Source organism: Miniopterus natalensis, chromosome 22 (genome assembly GCF_054644295.1).
Source record: "Miniopterus natalensis isolate mMinNat1 chromosome 22, mMinNat1.hap1, whole genome shotgun sequence".
NCBI lineage: Eukaryota > Metazoa > Chordata > Mammalia > Chiroptera > Miniopteridae > Miniopterus > Miniopterus natalensis.
In genome coordinates, this window is record NC_142102.1 from 7,077,901 (window position 1) to 7,101,203 (window position 23,303).

The window sequence follows — 23,303 nt, forward strand, 5'->3', positions numbered from 1 at the left end:
TACATTGTGCACAGTAGAAAAGGCATATGAATTCCAGGCTGAAAACTCACTCCAGAAGGATGAAATGCATGTGCTTTTCTCTGAAAGAACACTCAGCCAACGGGCTTCTGCTTGCTCCTTCAAGGTCTTTGTAGAAACTTGTGTTTTCACTGCTGGAATAGGTTTTGGGATGCATTGTTTCAATCTCTTGCAGGCCTCATGTTGTTTCTTAGACAATGTGGAAAAACAAGGAGTATGTTTCCCAAATCACTTGAAATCCAGGAAAACGCACACTGAATCACTCTTGCTCAAACACGCTCTTTCACCTAATGCGTTGAGAACATTCAAGAAAGCAGAAAAGAAGGGCATTTTGCAGTGAATTTCAGACGGGCATGTAGAAAAAGGCATTTCTATCGGTTGCAGAGTGCAAAAGCATGATTGACTTCATGTTCAAGATGAAACCCTTACATCTCCTAGTGACCTGAATTACGAGTTTCCCAAAAAAGATGTGTTTGAGGGTCTGTGGCAAAAGGAGCTCTAAGTTGTGTATTCAGTGCAGGAGAGTGACACATTTTACACAGGTTACACAGCGTTTTGCTAGCACCAACATGCTTAACACTGAAACTGCTACAAGGTGTGTGTAGTATGCTGAATGAAGGCTTGTCATTTCAAAGAAAGAAGAGGAAAACAAAATCCAGGTAGTGAAACGAGCACACCAGTATGGGAGATGTGCATGTGTTCAGTTTCAAGCAGCAGCTCTTTGTGGACACTTGGAAACAGTGCTGTGAAAAAATTTCGTACGAAGCGGGATTTTGCCAAAGTTAAAAGACCTCCCAAAACCAACCCTAAAGAACTTAGCCAAACAATGAATGTTGCAATAAGCTGCTGCAGGAAAGGTGCTTCTATGACACAACCCCCGAGCAGGTAGCCACATTCTGCACAGTACAAAATGCATATAAATTGCAGGCTGAAAATTCACTCCAGAAGGATGAAATGCATGTGTTTCTCTCTGAAAGAACACTCAGCCAACAGGCTTCTGCTTGCTCCTTCAAGGTCTTTGTAGAAACTTGTGTTTTCACTGCTGGAATAGGTTTTGGGATGCATTGTTTCAATCTCTTGCAGGCCTCATGTTGTTTCTTAGACAATGTGGAAAAACAAGGAGTATGTTTCCCAAATCACTTGAAATCCAGGAAAACGCACACTGAATCACTCTTGCTCAAACACGCTCTTTCACCTAATGCGTTGAGAACATTCAAGAAAGCAGAAAAGAAGGGCATTTTGCAGTGAATTTCAGACGGGCATGTAGAAAAAGTCATTTCTATCGGTTGCAGATGCAAAAGCATGATTGACTTCATGTTCTCCATGAAACCCTTACATCTCCAAGTGACCTGAATTAGGACTTTCCCAAAAAGATGTGTTTGAGGGTCTGTGGCAAAAGGAGCTCTAAGTTGTGTATTCAGTGCTGGAGAGTGACACACTCTACACAGTGCTGGAGAGTGACACACTCTACACAGGTTACACAGCGTTTTGCGAGCACCAACATGCTTAACACTGAAACTGCTACAAGGTGTGTGTAGTATTCTGAATGAAGGCTTGTCATTTCAAAGAAAGAAGAGGAAAACAAAATCCAGGTAGTGAAACGAGCACACCAGTATGGGAGATGTGCATGTGTTCAGTTTCAAGCAGCAGCTCTTTGTGGACACTTGGAAACAGTGCTGTGAAAAATTTCGTACGAAGCGGGATTTGGCCAAAGTTAAAAGACCTTCCAAAACCAACCCTAAAGAACTTAGCCAAACAATGAATGTTGCAATAAGCTGCTGCAGGAAAGGTGCTTCTATGACACAACTCCCAAGCAGGTAGCTACATTGTGCACAGTAGAAAAGGCATATGAATTCCAGGCTGAAAACTCACTCCAGAAGGATGAAATGCATGTGCTTTTCTCTGAAAGAACACTCAGCCAACGGGCTTCTGCTTGCTCCTTCAAGGTCTTTGTAGAAACTTGTGTTTTCACTGCTGGAATAGGTTTTGGGATGCATTGTTTCAATCTCTTGCAGGCCTCATGTTGTTTCTTAGACAATGTGGAAAAACAAGGAGTATGTTTCCCAAATCACTTGAAATCCAGGAAAACGCACACTGAATCACTCTTGCTCAAACACGCTCTTTCACCTAATGCGTTGAGAACATTCAAGAAAGCAGAAAAGAAGGGCATTTTGCAGTGAATTTCAGACGGGCATGTAGAAAAAGGCATTTCTATCGGTTGCAGAGTGCAAAAGCATGATTGACTTCATGTTCAAGATGAAACCCTTACATCTCCTAGTGACCTGAATTACGAGTTTCCCAAAAAAGATGTGTTTGAGGGTCTGTGGCAAAAGGAGCTCTAAGTTGTGTATTCAGTGCAGGAGAGTGACACATTTTACACAGGTTACACAGCGTTTTGCTAGCACCAACATGCTTAACACTGAAACTGCTACAAGGTGTGTGTAGTATGCTGAATGAAGGCTTGTCATTTCAAAGAAAGAAGAGGAAAACAAAATCCAGGTAGTGAAACGAGCACACCAGTATGGGAGATGTGCATGTGTTCAGTTTCAAGCAGCAGCTCTTTGTGGACACTTGGAAACAGTGCTGTGAAAAAATTTCGTACGAAGCGGGATTTTGCCAAAGTTAAAAGACCTTCCAAAACCAACCCTAAAGAACTTAGCCAAACAATGAATGTTGCAATAAGCTGCTGCAGGAAAGGTGCTTCTATGACACAACCCCCGAGCAGGTAGCCACATTCTGCACAGTACAAAACGCATATAAATTGCAGGCTGAAAATTCACTCCAGAAGGATGAAATGCATGTGTTTCTCTCTGAAAGAACACTCAGCCAACAGGCTTCTGCTTGCTCCTTCAAGGTCTTTGTAGAAACTTGTGTTTTCACTGCTGGAATAGGTTTTGGGATGCATTGTTTCAATCTCTTGCAGGCCTCATGTTGTTTCTTAGACAATGTGGAAAAACAAGGAGTATGTTTCCCAAATCACTTGAAATCCAGGAAAACGCACACTGAATCACTCTTGCTCAAACACGCTCTTTCACCTAATGCGTTGAGAACATTCAAGAAAGCAGAAAAGAAGGGCATTTTGCAGTGAATTTCAGACGGGCATGTAGAAAAAGTCATTTCTATCGGTTGCAGATGCAAAAGCATGATTGACTTCATGTTCTCCATGAAACCCTTACATCTCCAAGTGACCTGAATTAGGACTTTCCCAAAAAGATGTGTTTGACGGTCTGTGGCAAAAGGAGCTCTAAGTTGTGTATTCAGTGCTGGAGAGTGACACACTCTACACAGTGCTGGAGAGTGACACACTCTACACAGGTTACACAGCGTTTTGCGAGCACCAACATGCTTAACACTGAAACTGCTACAAGGTGTGTGTAGTATGCTGAATGAAGGCTTGTCATTTCAAAGAAAGAAGAGGAAAACAAAATCCAGGTAGTGAAACGAGCACACCAGTATGGGAGATGTGCATGTGTTCAGTTTCAAGCAGCAGTTCTTTGTGGACACTTGGAAACAGTGCTGTGAAAAAATTTCGTACGAAGCGGGATTTTGCAAAGTTAAAAGACCTTCCAAAACCAACCCTAAAGAACTTAGCCAAACAATGAATGTTGCAATAAGCTGCTGCAGGAAAGGTGATTCTATGACACAGCTCCCGAGCAGGTAGCTACATTCTGCACAGTACAAAACGCATATGAATTGCAGGCTGAAAACTCACACCAGAAAGATGAAATGCATGTGCTTCTCTCTGAAAGAACACTCAGCCAACAGGCTTCTGCTTGCTCCTTCAAGGTCTTTGTAGAAACTTGTGTTTTCACTGCTGGAATAGGTTTTGGGTTGCATTGTTTCAATCTCTTGCAGGCCTCATGTTGTTTCTTAGACAATGTGGAAAAACAAGGAGTATGTTTCCCAAATCACTTGAAATCCAGGAAAACGCACACTGAATCACTCTTGCTCAAACACGCTCTTTCACCTAATGCGTTGAGAACATTCAAGAAAGCAGAAAAGAAGGGCATTTTGCAGTGAATTTCAGACGGGCATGTAGAAAAAGTCATTTCTATCGGTTGCAGAGTGCAAAAGCATGATTGACTTCATGTTCAAGATGAAACCCTTATATCTCCTAGTGACCTGAATTACGAGTTTCCCAAAAAAGATGTGTTTGAGGGTCTGTGGCAAAAGGAGCTCTAAGTTGTGTATTCAGTGCAGGAGAGTGACACATTTTACACAGGTTACACAGCGTTTTGCTAGCACCAACATGCTTAACACTGAAACTGCTACAAGGTGTGTGTAGTATGCTGAATGAAGGCTTGTCATTTCAAAGAAAGAAGAGGAAAACAAAATCCAGGTAGTGAAACGAGCACACCAGTATGGGAGATGTGCATGTGTTCAGTTTCAAGCAGCAGCTCTTTGTGGACACTTGGAAACAGTGCTGTGAAAAAATTTCGTACGAAGCGGGATTTTGCCAAAGTTAAAAGACCTCCCAAAACCAACCCTAAAGAACTTAGCCAAACAATGAATGTTGCAATAAGCTGCTGCAGGAAAGGTGCTTCTATGACACAACCCCCGAGCAGGTAGCCACATTCTGCACAGTACAAAATGCATATAAATTGCAGGCTGAAAATTCACTCCAGAAGGATGAAATGCATGTGTTTCTCTCTGAATGAACACTCAGCCAACAGGCTTCTGCTTGCTCCTTCAAGGTCTTTGTAGAAACTTGTGTTTTCACTGCTGGAATAGGTTTTGGGATGCATTGTTTCAATCTCTTGCAGGCCTCATGTTGTTTCTTAGACAATGTGGAAAAACAAGGAGTATGTTTCCCAAATCACTTGAAATCCAGGAAAACGCACACTGAATCACTCTTGCTCAAACACGCTCTTTCACCTAATGCGTTGAGAACATTCAAGAAAGCAGAAAAGAAGGGCATTTTGCAGTGAATTTCAGACGGGCATGTAGAAAAAGTCATTTCTATCGGTTGCAGATGCAAAAGCATGATTGACTTCATGTTCTCCATGAAACCCTTACATCTCCAAGTGACCTGAATTAGGACTTTCCCAAAAAGATGTGTTTGAGGGTCTGTGGCAAAAGGAGCTCTAAGTTGTGTATTCAGTGCTGGAGAGTGACACACTCTACACAGTGCTGGAGAGTGACACACTCTACACAGGTTACACAGCGTTTTGCGAGCACCAACATGCTTAACACTGAAACTGCTACAAGGTGTGTGTAGTATTCTGAATGAAGGCTTGTCATTTCAAAGAAAGAAGAGGAAAACAAAATCCAGGTAGTGAAACGAGCACACCAGTATGGGAGATGTGCATGTGTTCAGTTTCAAGCAGCAGCTCTTTGTGGACACTTGGAAACAGTGCTGTGAAAAATTTCGTACGAAGCGGGATTTGGCCAAAGTTAAAAGACCTTCCAAAACCAACCCTAAAGAACTTAGCCAAACAATGAATGTTGCAATAAGCTGCTGCAGGAAAGGTGCTTCTATGACACAACTCCCAAGCAGGTAGCTACATTGTGCACAGTAGAAAAGGCATATGAATTCCAGGCTGAAAACTCACTCCAGAAGGATGAAATGCATGTGCTTTTCTCTGAAAGAACACTCAGCCAACGGGCTTCTGCTTGCTCCTTCAAGGTCTTTGTAGAAACTTGTGTTTTCACTGCTGGAATAGGTTTTGGGATGCATTGTTTCAATCTCTTGCAGGCCTCATGTTGTTTCTTAGACAATGTGGAAAAACAAGGAGTATGTTTCCCAAATCACTTGAAATCCAGGAAAACGCACACTGAATCACTCTTGCTCAAACACGCTCTTTCACCTAATGCGTTGAGAACATTCAAGAAAGCAGAAAAGAAGGGCATTTTGCAGTGAATTTCAGACGGGCATGTAGAAAAAGGCATTTCTATCGGTTGCAGAGTGCAAAAGCATGATTGACTTCATGTTCAAGATGAAACCCTTACATCTCCTAGTGACCTGAATTACGAGTTTCCCAAAAAAGATGTGTTTGAGGGTCTGTGGCAAAAGGAGCTCTAAGTTGTGTATTCAGTGCAGGAGAGTGACACATTTTACACAGGTTACACAGCGTTTTGCTAGCACCAACATGCTTAACACTGAAACTGCTACAAGGTGTGTGTAGTATGCTGAATGAAGGCTTGTCATTTCAAAGAAAGAAGAGGAAAACAAAATCCAGGTAGTGAAACGAGCACACCAGTATGGGAGATGTGCATGTGTTCAGTTTCAAGCAGCAGCTCTTTGTGGACACTTGGAAACAGTGCTGTGAAAAAATTTCGTACGAAGCGGGATTTTGCCAAAGTTAAAAGACCTTCCAAAACCAACCCTAAAGAACTTAGCCAAACAATGAATGTTGCAATAAGCTGCTGCAGGAAAGGTGCTTCTATGACACAACCCCCGAGCAGGTAGCCACATTCTGCACAGTAGAAAACGCATATAAATTGCAGGCTGAAAATTCACTCCAGAAGGATGAAATGCATGTGTTTCTCTCTGAAAGAACACTCAGCCAACAGGCTTCTGCTTGCTCCTTCAAGGTCTTTGTAGAAACTTGTGTTTTCACTGCTGGAATAGGTTTTGGGATGCATTGTTTCAATCTCTTGCAGGCCTCATGTTGTTTCTTAGACAATGTGGAAAAACAAGGAGTATGTTTCCCAAATCACTTGAAATCCAGGAAAACGCACACTGAATCACTCTTGCTCAAACACGCTCTTTCACCTAATGCGTTGAGAACATTCAAGAAAGCAGAAAAGAAGGGCATTTTGCAGTGAATTTCAGACGGGCATGTAGAAAAAGTCATTTCTATCGGTTGCAGATGCAAAAGCATGATTGACTTCATGTTCTCCATGAAACCCTTACATCTCCAAGTGACCTGAATTAGGACTTTCCCAAAAAGATGTGTTTGACGGTCTGTGGCAAAAGGAGCTCTAAGTTGTGTATTCAGTGCTGGAGAGTGACACACTCTACACAGTGCTGGAGAGTGACACACTCTACACAGGTTACACAGCGTTTTGCGAGCACCAACATGCTTAACACTGAAACTGCTACAAGGTGTGTGTAGTATGCTGAATGAAGGCTTGTCATTTCAAAAAAAGAAGAGGAAAACAAAATCCAGGTAGTGAAACGAGCACACCAGTATGGGAGATGTGCATGTGTTCAATTTCAAGCAGCAGCTCTTTGTGGACACTTGGAAACAGTGCTGTGAAAAAATTTCGTACGAAGCGGGATTTGGCCAAAGTTAAAAGACCTTCCAAAACCAACCCTAAAGAACTTAGCCAAACAATGACTGTTGCAATAAGCTGCTGCAGGAAAGGTGCTTCTATGACACAACTCCCAAGCAGGTAGCTACATTGTGCACAGTAGAAAAGGCATATGAATTCCAGGCTGAAAACTCACTCCAGAAGGATGAAATGCATGTGCTTTTCTCTGAAAGAACACTCAGCCAACGGGCTTCTGCTTGCTCCTTCAAGGTCTTTGTAGAAACTTGTGTTTTCACTGCTGGAATAGGTTTTGGGATGCATTGTTTCAATCTCTTGCAGGCCTCATGTTGTTTCTTAGACAATGTGGAAAAACAAGGAGTATGTTTCCCAAATCACTTGAAATCCAGGAAAACGCACACTGAATCACTCTTGCTCAAACACGCTCTTTCACCTAATGCGTTGAGAACATTCAAGAAAGCAGAAAAGAAGGGCATTTTGCAGTGAATTTCAGACGGGCATGTAGAAAAAGGCATTTCTATTGGTTGCAGAGTGCAAAAGCATGATTGACTTCATGTACTCCATGAAACCCTTACATCTCCAAGTGACCTGAATTAAGACTTTCCCAAAAAGATGTGTTTGAGGGTCTGTGGCAAAAGGAGCTCTAAGTTGTGTATTCAGTGCTGGAGAGTGACACATTCTACACAGGTTACACAGCCTTTTGCTAGCACCTATATGCTTAACACTGAAACTGCTACAAGGTGTGTGTAGTATGCTGAATGAAGGCTTGTCATTTCAAAGATAGAAGAGGAAAACAAAATCCAGGTAGTGAAACGAGCACACCAGTATGGGAGATGTGCATGTGTTCAGTTTCAAGCAGCAGCTCTTTGTGGACACTTGGAAACAGTGCTGTGAAAAAATTTCGTACGAAGCGGGATTTTGCCAAAGTTAAAAGACCTTCCAAAACCAACCCTAAAGAACTTAGCCAAACAATGAATGTTGCAATAAGCTGCTGCAGGAAAGGTGCTTCTATGACACAACTCCCAAGCAGGTAGCTACATTGTGCACAGTAGAAAAGGCATATGAATTGCAGGCTGAAAACTCACTCCAGAAGGATGAAACGCATGTGCTTCTCTCTGAAAGAACACTCAGCCAACAGGCTTCTGCTTGCTCCTTCAAGGTCTTTGTAGAAACTTGTGTTTTCACTGCTGGAATAGGTTTTGGGATGCATTGTTTCAATCTCTTGCAGGCCTCATGTTGTTTCTTAGACAATGTGGAAAAACAAGGAGTATGTTTCCCAAATCACTTGAAATCCAGGAAAACGCACACTGAATCACTCTTGCTCAAACACGCTCTTTCACCTAATGCGTTGATAACATTCAAGAAAGCAGAAAAGAAGGGCATTTTGCAGTGAATTTCAGACGGGCATGTAGAAAAAGTCATTTCTATCGGTTGCAGAGTGCAAAAGCATGATTGACTTCATGTTCTCCATGAAACCCTTACATCTCCAAGTGACCTGAATTAGGACTTTCCCAAAAAGATGTGTTTGAGGGTCTGTGGCAAAAGGAGCTCTAAGTTGTGTATTCAGTGCTGGAGAGTGACACACTCTACACAGTGCTGGAGAGTGACACACTCTACACAGGTTACACAGCGTTTTGCGAGCACCAACATGCTTAACACTGAAACTGCTACAAGGTGTGTGTAGTATGCTGAATGAAGGCTTGTCATTTCAAAAAAAGAAGAGGAAAACAAAATCCAGGTAGTGAAACGAGCACACCAGTATGGGAGATGTGCATGTGTTCAATTTCAAGCAGCAGCTCTTTGTGGACACTTGGAAACAGTGATGTGAAAAAATTTCGTACGAAGCGGGATTTGGCCAAAGTTAAAAGACCTTCCAAAACCAACCCTAAAGAACTTAGCCAAACAATGAATGTTGCAATAAGCTGCTGCAGGAAAGGTGCTTCTATGACACAACTCCCAAGCAGGTAGCTACATTGTGCACAGTAGAAAAGGCATATGAATTCCAGGCTGAAAACTCACTCCAGAAGGATGAAATGCATGTGCTTTTCTCTGAAAGAACACTCAGCCAACAGCCTTCTGCTTGCTCCTTCAAGGTCTTTGTAGAAACTTGTGTTTTCACTGCTGGAATAGGTTTTGGGATGCATTGTTTCAATCTCTTGCAGGCCTCATGTTGTTTCTTAGACAATGTGGAAAAACAAGGAATATGTTTCCCAAATCACTTGAAATCCAGGAAAACGCACACTGAATCACTCTTGCTCAAACACGCTCTTTCACCTAATGCGTTGAGAACATTCAAGAAAGCAGAAAAGAAGGGCATTTTGCAGTGAATTTCAGACGGGCATGTAGAAAAAGGCATTTCTATCGGTTGCAGAGTGAAAAAGCATGATTGACTTCATGTACTCCATTAAACCCTTACATCTCCAAGTGACCTGAATTAGGACTTTCCCAAAAAAATGTGTTTGAGGGTCTGTGGCAAAAGGAGCTCTAAGTTGTGTATTCAGTGCTGGAGAGTGACACACTCTACACAGGTTACACAGCGTTTTGCGAGCACCAACATGCTTAACACTGAAACTGCTACAAAGTGTGTGTAGTATGCTGAATGAAGGCTTGTCATTTCAAAGAAAGAAGAGGAAAACAAAATCCAGGTAGTGAAACGAGCATACCAGTATGGGAGATGTGCATGTGTTCAGTTTCAAGCAGCAGCTCTTTGTGGACACTTGGAAACAGTGCTGTGAAAAAATTTCGTACGAAGCGGGATTTGGCCAAAGTTAAAAGACCTTCCAAAACCAACCCTAAAGAACTTAGCCAAACAATGAATGTTGCAATAAGCTGCTGCAGGAAAGGTGCTTCTATGACGCAACTCCCAAGCAAGTCGCTATATTGTGCACAGTAGAAAAGGCATATGAATTCCAGGCTGAAAACTCACTCCAGAAGGATGAAATGCATGTGCTTTTCTCTGAAAGAACACTCAGCCAACGGGCTTCTGCTTGCTCCTTCAAGGTCTTTGTAGAAACTTGTGTTTTCACTGCTGGAATAGGTTTTGGGATGCATTGTTTCAATCTCTTGCAGGCCTCATGTTGTTTCTTAGACAATGTGGAAAAACAAGGAGTATGTTTCCCAAATCACTTGAAATCCAGGAAAACGCACACTGAATCACTCTTGCTCAAACACGCTCTTTCACCTAATGCGTTGAGAACATTCAAGAAAGCAGAAAAGAAGGGCATTTTGCAGTGAATTTCAGACGGGCATGTAGAAAAAGTCATTTCTATCGGTTGCAGAGTGCAAAAGCATGATTGACTTCATGTTCAAGATGAAACCCTTACATCTCCTAGTGACCTGAATTACGAGTTTCCCAAAAAAGATGTGTTTGAGGGTCTGTGGCAAAAGGAGCTCTAAGTTGTGTATTCAGTGCAGGAGAGTGACACATTTTACACAGGTTACACAGCGTTTTGCTAGCACCAACATGCTTAACACTGAAACTGCTACAAGGTGTGTGTAGTATGGTGAATGAAGGCTTGTCATTTCAAAGAAAGAAGAGGAAAACAAAATCCAGATTGTGAAACGAGCACACCAGTATGGGAGATGTGCATGTGTTCAGTTTCAAGCAGCAGCTCTTTGTGGACACTTGGAAACAGTGCTGTGAAAAAATTTCGTACGAAGCGGGATTTTGCCAAAGTTAAAAGACCTTCCAAAACCAACCCTAAAGAACTTAGCCAAACAATGAATGTTGCAATAAGCTGCTGCAGGAAAGGTGCTTCTATGACACAACCCCCGAGCAGGTAGCCACATTCTGCACAGTACAAAACGCATATAAATTGCAGGCTGAAAATTCACTCCAGAAGGATGAAATGCATGTGTTTCTCTCTGAAAGAACACTCAGCGAACAGGCTTCTGCTTGCTCCTTCAAGGTCTTTGTAGAAACTTGTGTTTTCACTGCTGGAATAGGTTTTGGGATGCATTGTTTCAATCTCTTGCAGGCCTCATGTTGTTTCTTAGACAATGTGGAAAAACAAGGAGTATGTTTCCCAAATCACTTGAAATCCAGGAAAACGCACACTGAATCACTCTTGCTCAAACACGCTCTTTCACCTAATGCGTTGAGAACATTCAAGAAAGCAGAAAAGAAGGGCATTTTGCAGTGAATTTCAGACGGGCATGTAGAAAAAGTCATTTCTATCGGTTGCAGATGCAAAAGCATGATTGACTTCATGTTCTCCATGAAACCCTTACATCTCCAAGTGACCTGAATTAGGACTTTCCCAAAAAGATGTGTTTGAGGGTCTGTGGCAAAAGGAGCTCTAAGTTGTGTATTCAGTGCTGGAGAGTGACACACTCTACACAGTGCTGGAGAGTGACACACTCTACACAGGTTACGCAGCGTTTTGCGAGCACCAACATGCTTAACACTGAAACTGCTACAAGGTGTGTGTAGTATTCTGAATGAAGGCTTGTCATTTCAAAGAAAGAAGAGGAAAACAAAATCCAGGTAGTGAAACGAGCACACCAGTATGGGAGATGTGCATGTGTTCAGTTTCAAGCAGCAGCTCTTTGTGGACACTTGGAAACAGTGCTGTGAAAAAATTTCGTACGAAGCGGGATTTGGCCAAAGTTAAAAGACCTTCCAAAACCAACCCTAAAGAACTTAGCCAAACAATGAATGTTGCAATAAGCTGCTGCAGGAAAGGTGCTTCTATGACACAACTCCCAAGCAGGTAGCTACATTGTGCACAGTAGAAAAGGCATATGAATTCCAGGCTGAAAACTCACTCCAGAAGGATGAAATGCATGTGCTTTTCTCTGAAAGAACACTCAGCCAACGGGCTTCTGCTTGCTCCTTCAAGGTCTTTGTAGAAACTTGTGTTTTCACTGCTGGAATAGGTTTTGGGATGCATTGTTTCAATCTCTTGCAGGCCTCATGTTGTTTCTTAGACAATGTGGAAAAACAAGGAGTATGTTTCCCAAATCACTTGAAATCCAGGAAAACGCACACTGAATCACTCTTGCTCAAACACGCTCTTTCACCTAATGCGTTGAGAACATTCAAGAAAGCAGAAAAGAAGGGCATTTTGCAGTGAATTTCAGACGGGCATGTAGAAAAAGTCATTTCTATCGGTTGCAGAGTGCAAAAGCATGATTGACTTCATGTTCAAGATGAAACCCTTACATCTCCTAGTGACCTGAATTACGAGTTTCCCAAAAAAGATGTGTTTGAGGGTCTGTGGCAAAAGGAGCTCTAAGTTGTGTATTCAGTGCAGGAGAGTGACACATTTTACACAGGTTACACAGCGTTTTGTTAGCACCAACATGCTTAACACTGAAACTGCTACAAGGTGTGTGTAGTATGCTGAATGAAGGCTTGTCATTTCAAAGAAAGAAGAGGAAAACAAAATCCAGGTAGTGAAACGAGCACACCAGTATGGGAGATGTGCATGTGTTCAGTTTCAAGCAGCAGCTCTTTGTGGACACTTGGAAACAGTGCTGTGAAAAAATTTCGTACGAAGCGGGATTTTGCCAAAGTTAAAAGACCTTCCAAAACCAACCCTAAAGAACTTAGCCAAACAATGAATGTTGCAATAAGCTGCTGCAGGAAAGGTGCTTCTATGACACAACCCCCGAGCAGGTAGCCACATTCTGCACAGTACAAAACGCATATAAATTGCAGGCTGAAAATTCACTCCAGAAGGATGAAATGCATGTGTTTCTCTCTGAAAGAACACTCAGCCAACAGGCTTCTGCTTGCTCCTTCAAGGTCTTTGTAGAAACTTGTGTTTTCACTGCTGGAATAGGTTTTGGGATGCATTGTTTCAATCTCTTGCAGGCCTCATGTTGTTTCTTAGACAATGTGGAAAAACAAGGAGTATGTTTCCCAAATCACTTGAAATCCAGGAAAACGCACACTGAATCACTCTTGCTCAAACACGCTCTTTCACCTAATGCGTTGAGAACATTCAAGAAAGCAGAAAAGAAGGGCATTTTGCAGTGAATTTCAGACGGGCATGTAGAAAAAGGCATTTCTATTGGTTGCAGAGTGCAAAAGCATGATTGACTTCATGTACTCCATGAAACCCTTACATCTCCAAGTGACCTGAATTAAGACTTTCCCAAAAAGATGTGTTTGAGGGTCTGTGGCAAAAGGAGCTCTAAGTTGTGTATTCAGTGCTGGAGAGTGACACATTCTACACAGGTTACACAGCCTTTTGCTAGCACCTATATGCTTAACACTGAAACTGCTACAAGGTGTGTGTAGTATGCTGAATGAAGGCTTGTCATTTCAAAGATAGAAGAGGAAAACAAAATCCAGGTAGTGAAACGAGCACACCAGTATGGGAGATGTGCATGTGTTCAGTTTCAAGCAGCAGCTCTTTGTGGACACTTGGAAACAGTGCTGTGAAAAAATTTCGTACGAAGCGGGATTTTGCCAAAGTTAAAAGACCTTCCAAAACCAACCCTAAAGAACTTAGCCAAACAATGAATGTTGCAATAAGCTGCTGCAGGAAAGGTGCTTCTATGACACAACTCCCAAGCAGGTAGCTACATTGTGCACAGTAGAAAAGGCATATGAATTGCAGGCTGAAAACTCACTCCAGAAGGATGAAACGCATGTGCTTCTCTCTGAAAGAACACTCAGCCAACAGGCTTCTGCTTGCTCCTTCAAGGTCTTTGTAGAAACTTGTGTTTTCACTGCTGGAATAGGTTTTGGGATGCATTGTTTCAATCTCTTGCAGGCCTCATGTTGTTTCTTAGACAATGTGGAAAAACAAGGAGTATGTTTCCCAAATCACTTGAAATCCAGGAAAACGCACACTGAATCACTCTTGCTCAAACACGCTCTTTCACCTAATGCGTTGATAACATTCAAGAAAGCAGAAAAGAAGGGCATTTTGCAGTGAATTTCAGACGGGCATGTAGAAAAAGTCATTTCTATCGGTTGCAGAGTGCAAAAGCATGATTGACTTCATGTTCTCCATGAAACCCTTACATCTCCAAGTGACCTGAATTAGGACTTTCCCAAAAAGATGTGTTTGAGGGTCTGTGGCAAAAGGAGCTCTAAGTTGTGTATTCAGTGCTGGAGAGTGACACACTCTACACAGTGCTGGAGAGTGACACACTCTACACAGGTTACACAGCGTTTTGCGAGCACCAACATGCTTAACACTGAAACTGCTACAAGGTGTGTGTAGTATGCTGAATGAAGGCTTGTCATTTCAAAAAAAGAAGAGGAAAACAAAATCCAGGTAGTGAAACGAGCACACCAGTATGGGAGATGTGCATGTGTTCAATTTCAAGCAGCAGCTCTTTGTGGACACTTGGAAACAGTGATGTGAAAAAATTTCGTACGAAGCGGGATTTGGCCAAAGTTAAAAGACCTTCCAAAACCAACCCTAAAGAACTTAGCCAAACAATGAATGTTGCAATAAGCTGCTGCAGGAAAGGTGCTTCTATGACACAACTCCCAAGCAGGTAGCTACATTGTGCACAGTAGAAAAGGCATATGAATTCCAGGCTGAAAACTCACTCCAGAAGGATGAAATGCATGTGCTTTTCTCTGAAAGAACACTCAGCCAACAGCCTTCTGCTTGCTCCTTCAAGGTCTTTGTAGAAACTTGTGTTTTCACTGCTGGAATAGGTTTTGGGATGCATTGTTTCAATCTCTTGCAGGCCTCATGTTGTTTCTTAGACAATGTGGAAAAACAAGGAATATGTTTCCCAAATCACTTGAAATCCAGGAAAACGCACACTGAATCACTCTTGCTCAAACACGCTCTTTCACCTAATGCGTTGAGAACATTCAAGAAAGCAGAAAAGAAGGGCATTTTGCAGTGAATTTCAGACGGGCATGTAGAAAAAGGCATTTCTATCGGTTGCAGAGTGAAAAAGCATGATTGACTTCATGTACTCCATTAAACCCTTACATCTCCAAGTGACCTGAATTAGGACTTTCCCAAAAAAATGTGTTTGAGGGTCTGTGGCAAAAGGAGCTCTAAGTTGTGTATTCAGTGCTGGAGAGTGACACACTCTACACAGGTTACACAGCGTTTTGCGAGCACCAACATGCTTAACACTGAAACTGCTACTAAGTGTGTGTAGTATGCTGAATGAAGGCTTGTCATTTCAAAGAAAGAAGAGGAAAACAAAATCCAGGTAGTGAAACGAGCATACCAGTATGGGAGATGTGCATGTGTTCAGTTTCAAGCAGCAGCTCTTTGTGGACACTTGGAAACAGTGCTGTGAAAAAATTTCGTACGAAGCGGGATTTGGCCAAAGTTAAAAGACCTTCCAAAACCAACCCTAAAGAACTTAGCCAAACAATGAATGTTGCAATAAGCTGCTGCAGGAAAGGTGCTTCTATGACGCAACTCCCAAGCAAGTCGCTATATTGTGCACAGTAGAAAAGGCATATGAATTCCAGGCTGAAAACTCACTCCAGAAGGATGAAATGCATGTGCTTTTCTCTGAAAGAACACTCAGCCAACGGGCTTCTGCTTGCTCCTTCAAGGTCTTTGTAGAAACTTGTGTTTTCACTGCTGGAATAGGTTTTGGGATGCATTGTTTCAATCTCTTGCAGGCCTCATGTTGTTTCTTAGACAATGTGGAAAAACAAGGAGTATGTTTCCCAAATCACTTGAAATCCAGGAAAACGCACACTGAATCACTCTTGCTCAAACACGCTCTTTCACCTAATGCGTTGAGAACATTCAAGAAAGCAGAAAAGAAGGGCATTTTGCAGTGAATTTCAGACGGGCATGTAGAAAAAGGCATTTCTATTGGTTGCAGAGTGCAAAAGCATGATTGACTTCATGTACTCCATGAAACCCTTACATCTCCAAGTGACCTGAATTAAGACTTTCCCAAAAAGATGTGTTTGAGGGTCTGTGGCAAAAGGAGCTCTAAGTTGTGTATTCAGTGCTGGAGAGTGACACATTCTACACAGGTTACACAGCCTTTTGCTAGCACCTATATGCTTAACACTGAAACTGCTACAAGGTGTGTGTAGTATGCTGAATGAAGGCTTGTCATTTCAAAGATAGAAGAGGAAAACAAAATCCAGGTAGTGAAACGAGCACACCAGTATGGGAGATGTGCATGTGTTCAGTTTCAAGCAGCAGCTCTTTGTGGACACTTGGAAACAGTGCTGTGAAAAAATTTCGTACGAAGCGGGATTTTGCCAAAGTTAAAAGACCTTCCAAAACCAACCCTAAAGAACTTAGCCAAACAATGAATGTTGCAATAAGCTGCTGCAGGAAAGGTGCTTCTATGACACAACTCCCAAGCAGGTAGCTACATTGTGCACAGTAGAAAAGGCATATGAATTGCAGGCTGAAAACTCACTCCAGAAGGATGAAACGCATGTGCTTCTCTCTGAAAGAACACTCAGCCAACAGGCTTCTGCTTGCTCCTTCAAGGTCTTTGTAGAAACTTGTGTTTTCACTGCTGGAATAGGTTTTGGGATGCATTGTTTCAATCTCTTGCAGGCCTCATGTTGTTTCTTAGACAATGTGGAAAAACAAGGAGTATGTTTCCCAAATCACTTGAAATCCAGGAAAACGCACACTGAATCACTCTTGCTCAAACACGCTCTTTCACCTAATGCGTTGATAACATTCAAGAAAGCAGAAAAGAAGGGCATTTTGCAGTGAATTTCAGACGGGCATGTAGAAAAAGTCATTTCTATCGGTTGCAGAGTGCAAAAGCATGATTGACTTCATGTTCTCCATGAAACCCTTACATCTCCAAGTGACCTGAATTAGGACTTTCCCAAAAAGATGTGTTTGAGGGTCTGTGGCAAAAGGAGCTCTAAGTTGTGTATTCAGTGCTGGAGAGTGACACACTCTACACAGTGCTGGAGAGTGACACACTCTACACAGGTTACACAGCGTTTTGCGAGCACCAACATGCTTAACACTGAAACTGCTACAAGGTGTGTGTAGTATGCTGAATGAAGGCTTGTCATTTCAAAAAAAGAAGAGGAAAACAAAATCCAGGTAGTGAAACGAGCACACCAGTATGGGAGATGTGCATGTGTTCAATTTCAAGCAGCAGCTCTTTGTGGACACTTGGAAACAGTGATGTGAAAAAATTTCGTACGAAGCGGGATTTGGCCAAAGTTAAAAGACCTTCCAAAACCAACCCTAAAGAACTTAGCCAAACAATGAATGTTGCAATAAGCTGCTGCAGGAAAGGTGCTTCTATGACACAACTCCCAAGCAGGTAGCTACATTGTGCACAGTAGAAAAGGCATATGAATTCCAGGCTGAAAACTCACTCCAGAAGGATGAAATGCATGTGCTTTTCTCTGAAAGAACACTCAGCCAACAGCCTTCTGCTTGCTCCTTCAAGGTCTTTGTAGAAACTTGTGTTTTCACTGCTGGAATAGGTTTTGGGATGCATTGTTTCAATCTCTTGCAGGCCTCATGTTGTTTCTTAGACAATGTGGAAAAACAAGGAATATGTTTCCCAAATCACTTGAAATCCAGGAAAACGCACACTGAATCACTCTTGCTCAAACACGCTCTTTCACCTAATGCGTTGAGAACATTCAAGAAAGCAGAAAAGAAGGGCATTTTGCAGTGAATTTCAGACGGGCATGTAGAAAAAGGCATTTCTATCGGTTGCAGAGTGAAAAAGCATGATTGACTTCATGTACTCCATTAAACCCTTACATCTCCAAGTGACCTGAATTAGGACTTTCCCAAAAAAATGTGTTTGAGGGTCTGTGGCAAAAGGAGCTCTAAGTTGTGTATTCAGTGCTGGAGAGTGACACACTCTACACAGTGCTGGAGAGTGACACACTCTACACAGGTTACGCAGCGTTTTGCGAGCACCAACATGCTTAACACTGAAACTGCTACAAGGTGTGTGTAGTATTCTGAATGAAGGCTTGTCATTTCAAAGAAAGAAGAGGAAAACAAAATCCAGGTAGTGAAACGAGCACACCAGTATGGGAGATGTGCATGTGTTCAGTTTCAAGCAGCAGCTCTTTGTGGACACTTGGAAACAGTGCTGTGAAAAAATTTCGTACGAAGCGGGATTTGGCCAAAGTTAAAAGACCTTCCAAAACCAACCCTAAAGAACTTAGCCAAACAATGAATGTTGCAATAAGCTGCTGCAGGAAAGGTGCTTCTATGACACAACTCCCAAGCAGGTAGCTACATTGTGCACAGTAGAAAAGGCATATGAATTCCAGGCTGAAAACTCACTCCAGAAGGATGAAATGCATGTGCTTTTCTCTGAAAGAACACTCAGCCAACGGGCTTCTGCTTGCTCCTTCAAGGTCTTTGTAGAAACTTGTGTTTTCACTGCTGGAATAGGTTTTGGGATGCATTGTTTCAATCTCTTGCAGGCCTCATGTTGTTTCTTAGACAATGTGGAAAAACAAGGAGTATGTTTCCCAAATCACTTGAAATCCAGGAAAACGCACACTGAATCACTCTTGCTCAAACACGCTCTTTCACCTAATGCGTTGAGAACATTCAAGAAAGCAGAAAAGAAGGGCATTTTGCAGTGAATTTCAGACGGGCATGTAGAAAAAGTCATTTCTATCGGTTGCAGAGTGCAAAAGCATGATTGACTTCATGTTCAAGATGAAACCCTTACATCTCCTAGTGACCTGAATTACGAGTTTCCCAAAAAAGATGTGTTTGAGGGTCTGTGGCAAAAGGAGCTCTAAGTTGTGTATTCAGTGCAGGAGAGTGACACATTTTACACAGGTTACACAGCGTTTTGTTAGCACCAACATGCTTAACACTGAAACTGCTACAAGGTGTGTGTAGTATGCTGAATGAAGGCTTGTCATTTCAAAGAAAGAAGAGGAAAACAAAATCCAGGTAGTGAAACGAGCACACCAGTATGGGAGATGTGCATGTGTTCAGTTTCAAGCAGCAGCTCTTTGTGGACACTTGGAAACAGTGCTGTGAAAAAATTTCGTACGAAGCGGGATTTTGCCAAAGTTAAAAGACCTTCCAAAACCAACCCTAAAGAACTTAGCCAAACAATGAATGTTGCAATAAGCTGCTGCAGGAAAGGTGCTTCTATGACACAACCCCCGAGCAGGTAGCCACATTCTGCACAGTACAAAACGCATATAAATTGCAGGCTGAAAATTCACTCCAGAAGGATGAAATGCATGTGTTTCTCTCTGAAAGAACACTCAGCCAACAGGCTTCTGCTTGCTCCTTCAAGGTCTTTGTAGAAACTTGTGTTTTCACTGCTGGAATAGGTTTTGGGATGCATTGTTTCAATCTCTTGCAGGCCTCATGTTGTTTCTTAGACAATGTGGAAAAACAAGGAGTATGTTTCCCAAATCACTTGAAATCCAGGAAAACGCACACTGAATCACTCTTGCTCAAACACGCTCTTTCACCTAATGCGTTGAGAACATTCAAGAAAGCAGAAAAGAAGGGCATTTTGCAGTGAATTTCAGACGGGCATGTAGAAAAAGTCATTTCTATCGGTTGCAGATGCAAAAGCATGATTGACTTCATGTTCTCCATGAAACCCTTACATCTCCAAGTGACCTGAATTAGGACTTTCCCAAAAAGATGTGTTTGAGGGTCTGTGGCAAAAGGAGCTCTAAGTTGTGTATTCAGTGCTGGAGAGTGACACACTCTACACAGTGCTGGAGAGTGACACACTCTACACAGGTTACGCAGCGTTTTGCGAGCACCAACATGCTTAACACTGAAACTGCTACAAGGTGTGTGTAGTATTCTGAATGAAGGCTTGTCATTTCAAAGAAAGAAGAGGAAAACAAAATCCAGGTAGTGAAACGAGCACACCAGTATGGGAGATGTGCATGTGTTCAGTTTCAAGCAGCAGCTCTTTGTGGACACTTGGAAACAGTGCTGTGAAAAAATTTCGTACGAAGCGGGATTTGGCCAAAGTTAAAAGACCTTCCAAAACCAACCCTAAAGAACTTAGCCAAACAATGAATGTTGCAATAAGCTGCTGCAGGAAAGGTGCTTCTATGACACAACTCCCAAGCAGGTAGCTACATTGTGCACAGTAGAAAAGGCATATGAATTCCAGGCTGAAAACTCACTCCAGAAGGATGAAATGCATGTGCTTTTCTCTGAAAGAACACTCAGCCAACGGGCTTCTGCTTGCTCCTTCAAGGTCTTTGTAGAAACTTGTGTTTTCACTGCTGGAATAGGTTTTGGGATGCATTGTTTCAATCTCTTGCAGGCCTCATGTTGTTTCTTAGACAATGTGGAAAAACAAGGAGTATGTTTCCCAAATCACTTGAAATCCAGGAAAACGCACACTGAATCACTCTTGCTCAAACACGCTCTTTCACCTAATGCGTTGAGAACATTCAAGAAAGCAGAAAAGAAGGGCATTTTGCAGTGAATTTCAGACGGGCATGTAGAAAAAGTCATTTCTATCGGTTGCAGAGTGCAAAAGCATGATTGACTTCATGTTCAAGATGAAACCCTTACATCTCCTAGTGACCTGAATTACGAGTTTCCCAAAAAAGATGTGTTTGAGGGTCTGTGGCAAAAGGAGCTCTAAGTTGTGTATTCAGTGCAGGAGAGTGACACATTTTACACAGGTTACACAGCGTTTTGTTAGCACCAACATGCTTAACACTGAAACTGCTACAAGGTGTGTGTAGTATGCTGAATGAAGGCTTGTCATTTCAAAGAAAGAAGAGGAAAACAAAATCCAGGTAGTGAAACGAGCACACCAGTATGGGAGATGTGCATGTGTTCAGTTTCAAGCAGCAGCTCTTTGTGGACACTTGGAAACAGTGCTGTGAAAAAATTTCGTACGAAGCGGGATTTTGCCAAAGTTAAAAGACCTTCCAAAACCAACCCTAAAGAACTTAGCCAAACAATGAATGTTGCAATAAGCTGCTGCAGGAAAGGTGCTTCTATGACACAACCCCCGAGCAGGTAGCCACATTCTGCACAGTACAAAACGCATATAAATTGCAGGCTGAAAATTCACTCCAGAAGGATGAAATGCATGTGTTTCTCTCTGAAAGAACACTCAGCCAACAGGCTTCTGCTTGCTCCTTCAAGGTCTTTGTAGAAACTTGTGTTTTCACTGCTGGAATAGGTTTTGGGATGCATTGTTTCAATCTCTTGCAGGCCTCATGTTGTTTCTTAGACAATGTGGAAAAACAAGGAGTATGTTTCCCAAATCACTTGAAATCCAGGAAAACGCACACTGAATCACTCTTGCTCAAACACGCTCTTTCACCTAATGCGTTGAGAACATTCAAGAAAGCAGAAAAGAAGGGCATTTTGCAGTGAATTTCAGACGGGCATGTAGAAAAAGTCATTTCTATCGGTTGCAGATGCAAAAGCATGATTGACTTCATGTTCTCCATGAAACCCTTACATCTCCAAGTGACCTGAATTAGGACTTTCCCAAAAAGATGTGTTTGAGGGTCTGTGGCAAAAGGAGCTCTAAGTTGTGTATTCAGTGCTGGAGAGTGACACATTCTACACAGGTTACACAGCGTTTTGCTAGCACCAACATGCTTAACACTGAAACTGCTACAAGGTGTGTGTAGTATGCTGAATGAAGGCTTGTCATTTCAAAGAAAGAAGAGGAAAACAAAATCCAGGTAGTGAAACGAGCATACCAGTATGGGAGATGTGCATGTGTTCAGTTTCAAGCAGCAGCTCTTTGTGGGCACGTGGAAACAGTGCTGTGAAAAAATTTCGTACGAAGCGGGATTTTGCCAAAGTTAAAAGACCTTCCAAAACCAACCCTAAAGAACTTAGCCAAACAATGAATGTTGCAATAAGCTGCTGCAGGAAAGTTGCTTCTATGACACAACTCCCAAGCAGGTAGCTACATTGTGCACAGTAGAAAAGGCATATGAATTCCAGGCTGAAAACTCACTCCAGAAGGATGAAATGCATGTGCTTTTCTCTGAAAGAACACTCAGCCAACAGGCTTCTGCTTGCTCCTTCAAGGTCTTTGTAGAAACTTGTGTTTTCACTGCTGGAATAGGTTTTGGGATGCATTGTTTCAATCTCTTGAGGGCCTCATGTTGTTTCTTAGACAATTTGGAAAAAGAAGGAGTATGTTTCCCAAATCACTTGAAATCCAGGAAAACGCACACTGAATCACTCTTGCTCAAACACGCTCTTTCACCTAATGCGTTGAGAACATTCAAGAAAGCAGAAAAGAAGGGCATTTTGCAGTGAATTTCAGACGGGCATGTAGAAAAAGTCATTTCTATCAGTTGCAGAGTGCAAAAGCATGATTGACTTCATGTTCTCCATGAAACCCTTACATCTCCAAGTGACCTGAATTAGGACTTTCCCAAAAAGATGTGTTTGAGGGTCTGTGGCAAAAGGAGCTCTAAGTTGTGTATTCAGTGCTGGAGAGTGACACACTCTACACAGGTTACACAGCGTTTTGCGAGCACCAACATGCTTAACACTGAAACTGCTACAAGGTGTGTGTAGTATGCTGAATGAAGGCTTGTCATTTCAAAGAAAGAAGAGGAAAACAAAATCCAGGTAGTGAAACGAGCACACCAGTATGGGAGATGTGCATGTGTTCAGTTTCAAGCAGTAGCTCTTTGTGGACACTTGGAAACAGTGCTGTGAAAAAATTTCGTACGAAGCGGGATTTTGCCAAAGTTAAAAGACCTTCCAAAACCAACCCTAAAGAACTTAGCCAAACAATGAATGTTGCAATAAGCTGCTGCAGGAAAGGTGCTTCTATGACACAACTCCCGAGCAGGCAGCTACATTGTGCACAGTAGAAATGGCATATGAATTCCAGGCTGAAAACTCACACCAGAAGGATGAAATGCATGGGCTTTTCTCTGAAAGAACACTCAGCCAACAGGCTTCTGCTTGCTCCTTCAAGGTCTTTGTAGAAACTTGTGTTTTCACTGCTGGAATAGGTTTTGGGATGCATTGTTTCAATCTCTTGCAGGCCTCATGTTGTTTCTTACACAATGTGGAAAAACAAGGAGTATGTTTCCCAAATCACTTGAAATCCAGGAAAGCGCACACTGAATCACTCTTGCTCAAACACGCTCTTTCACCTAATGCGTTGAGAACATTCAAGAAAGCAGAAAAGAAGGGCATTTTGCAGTGAAT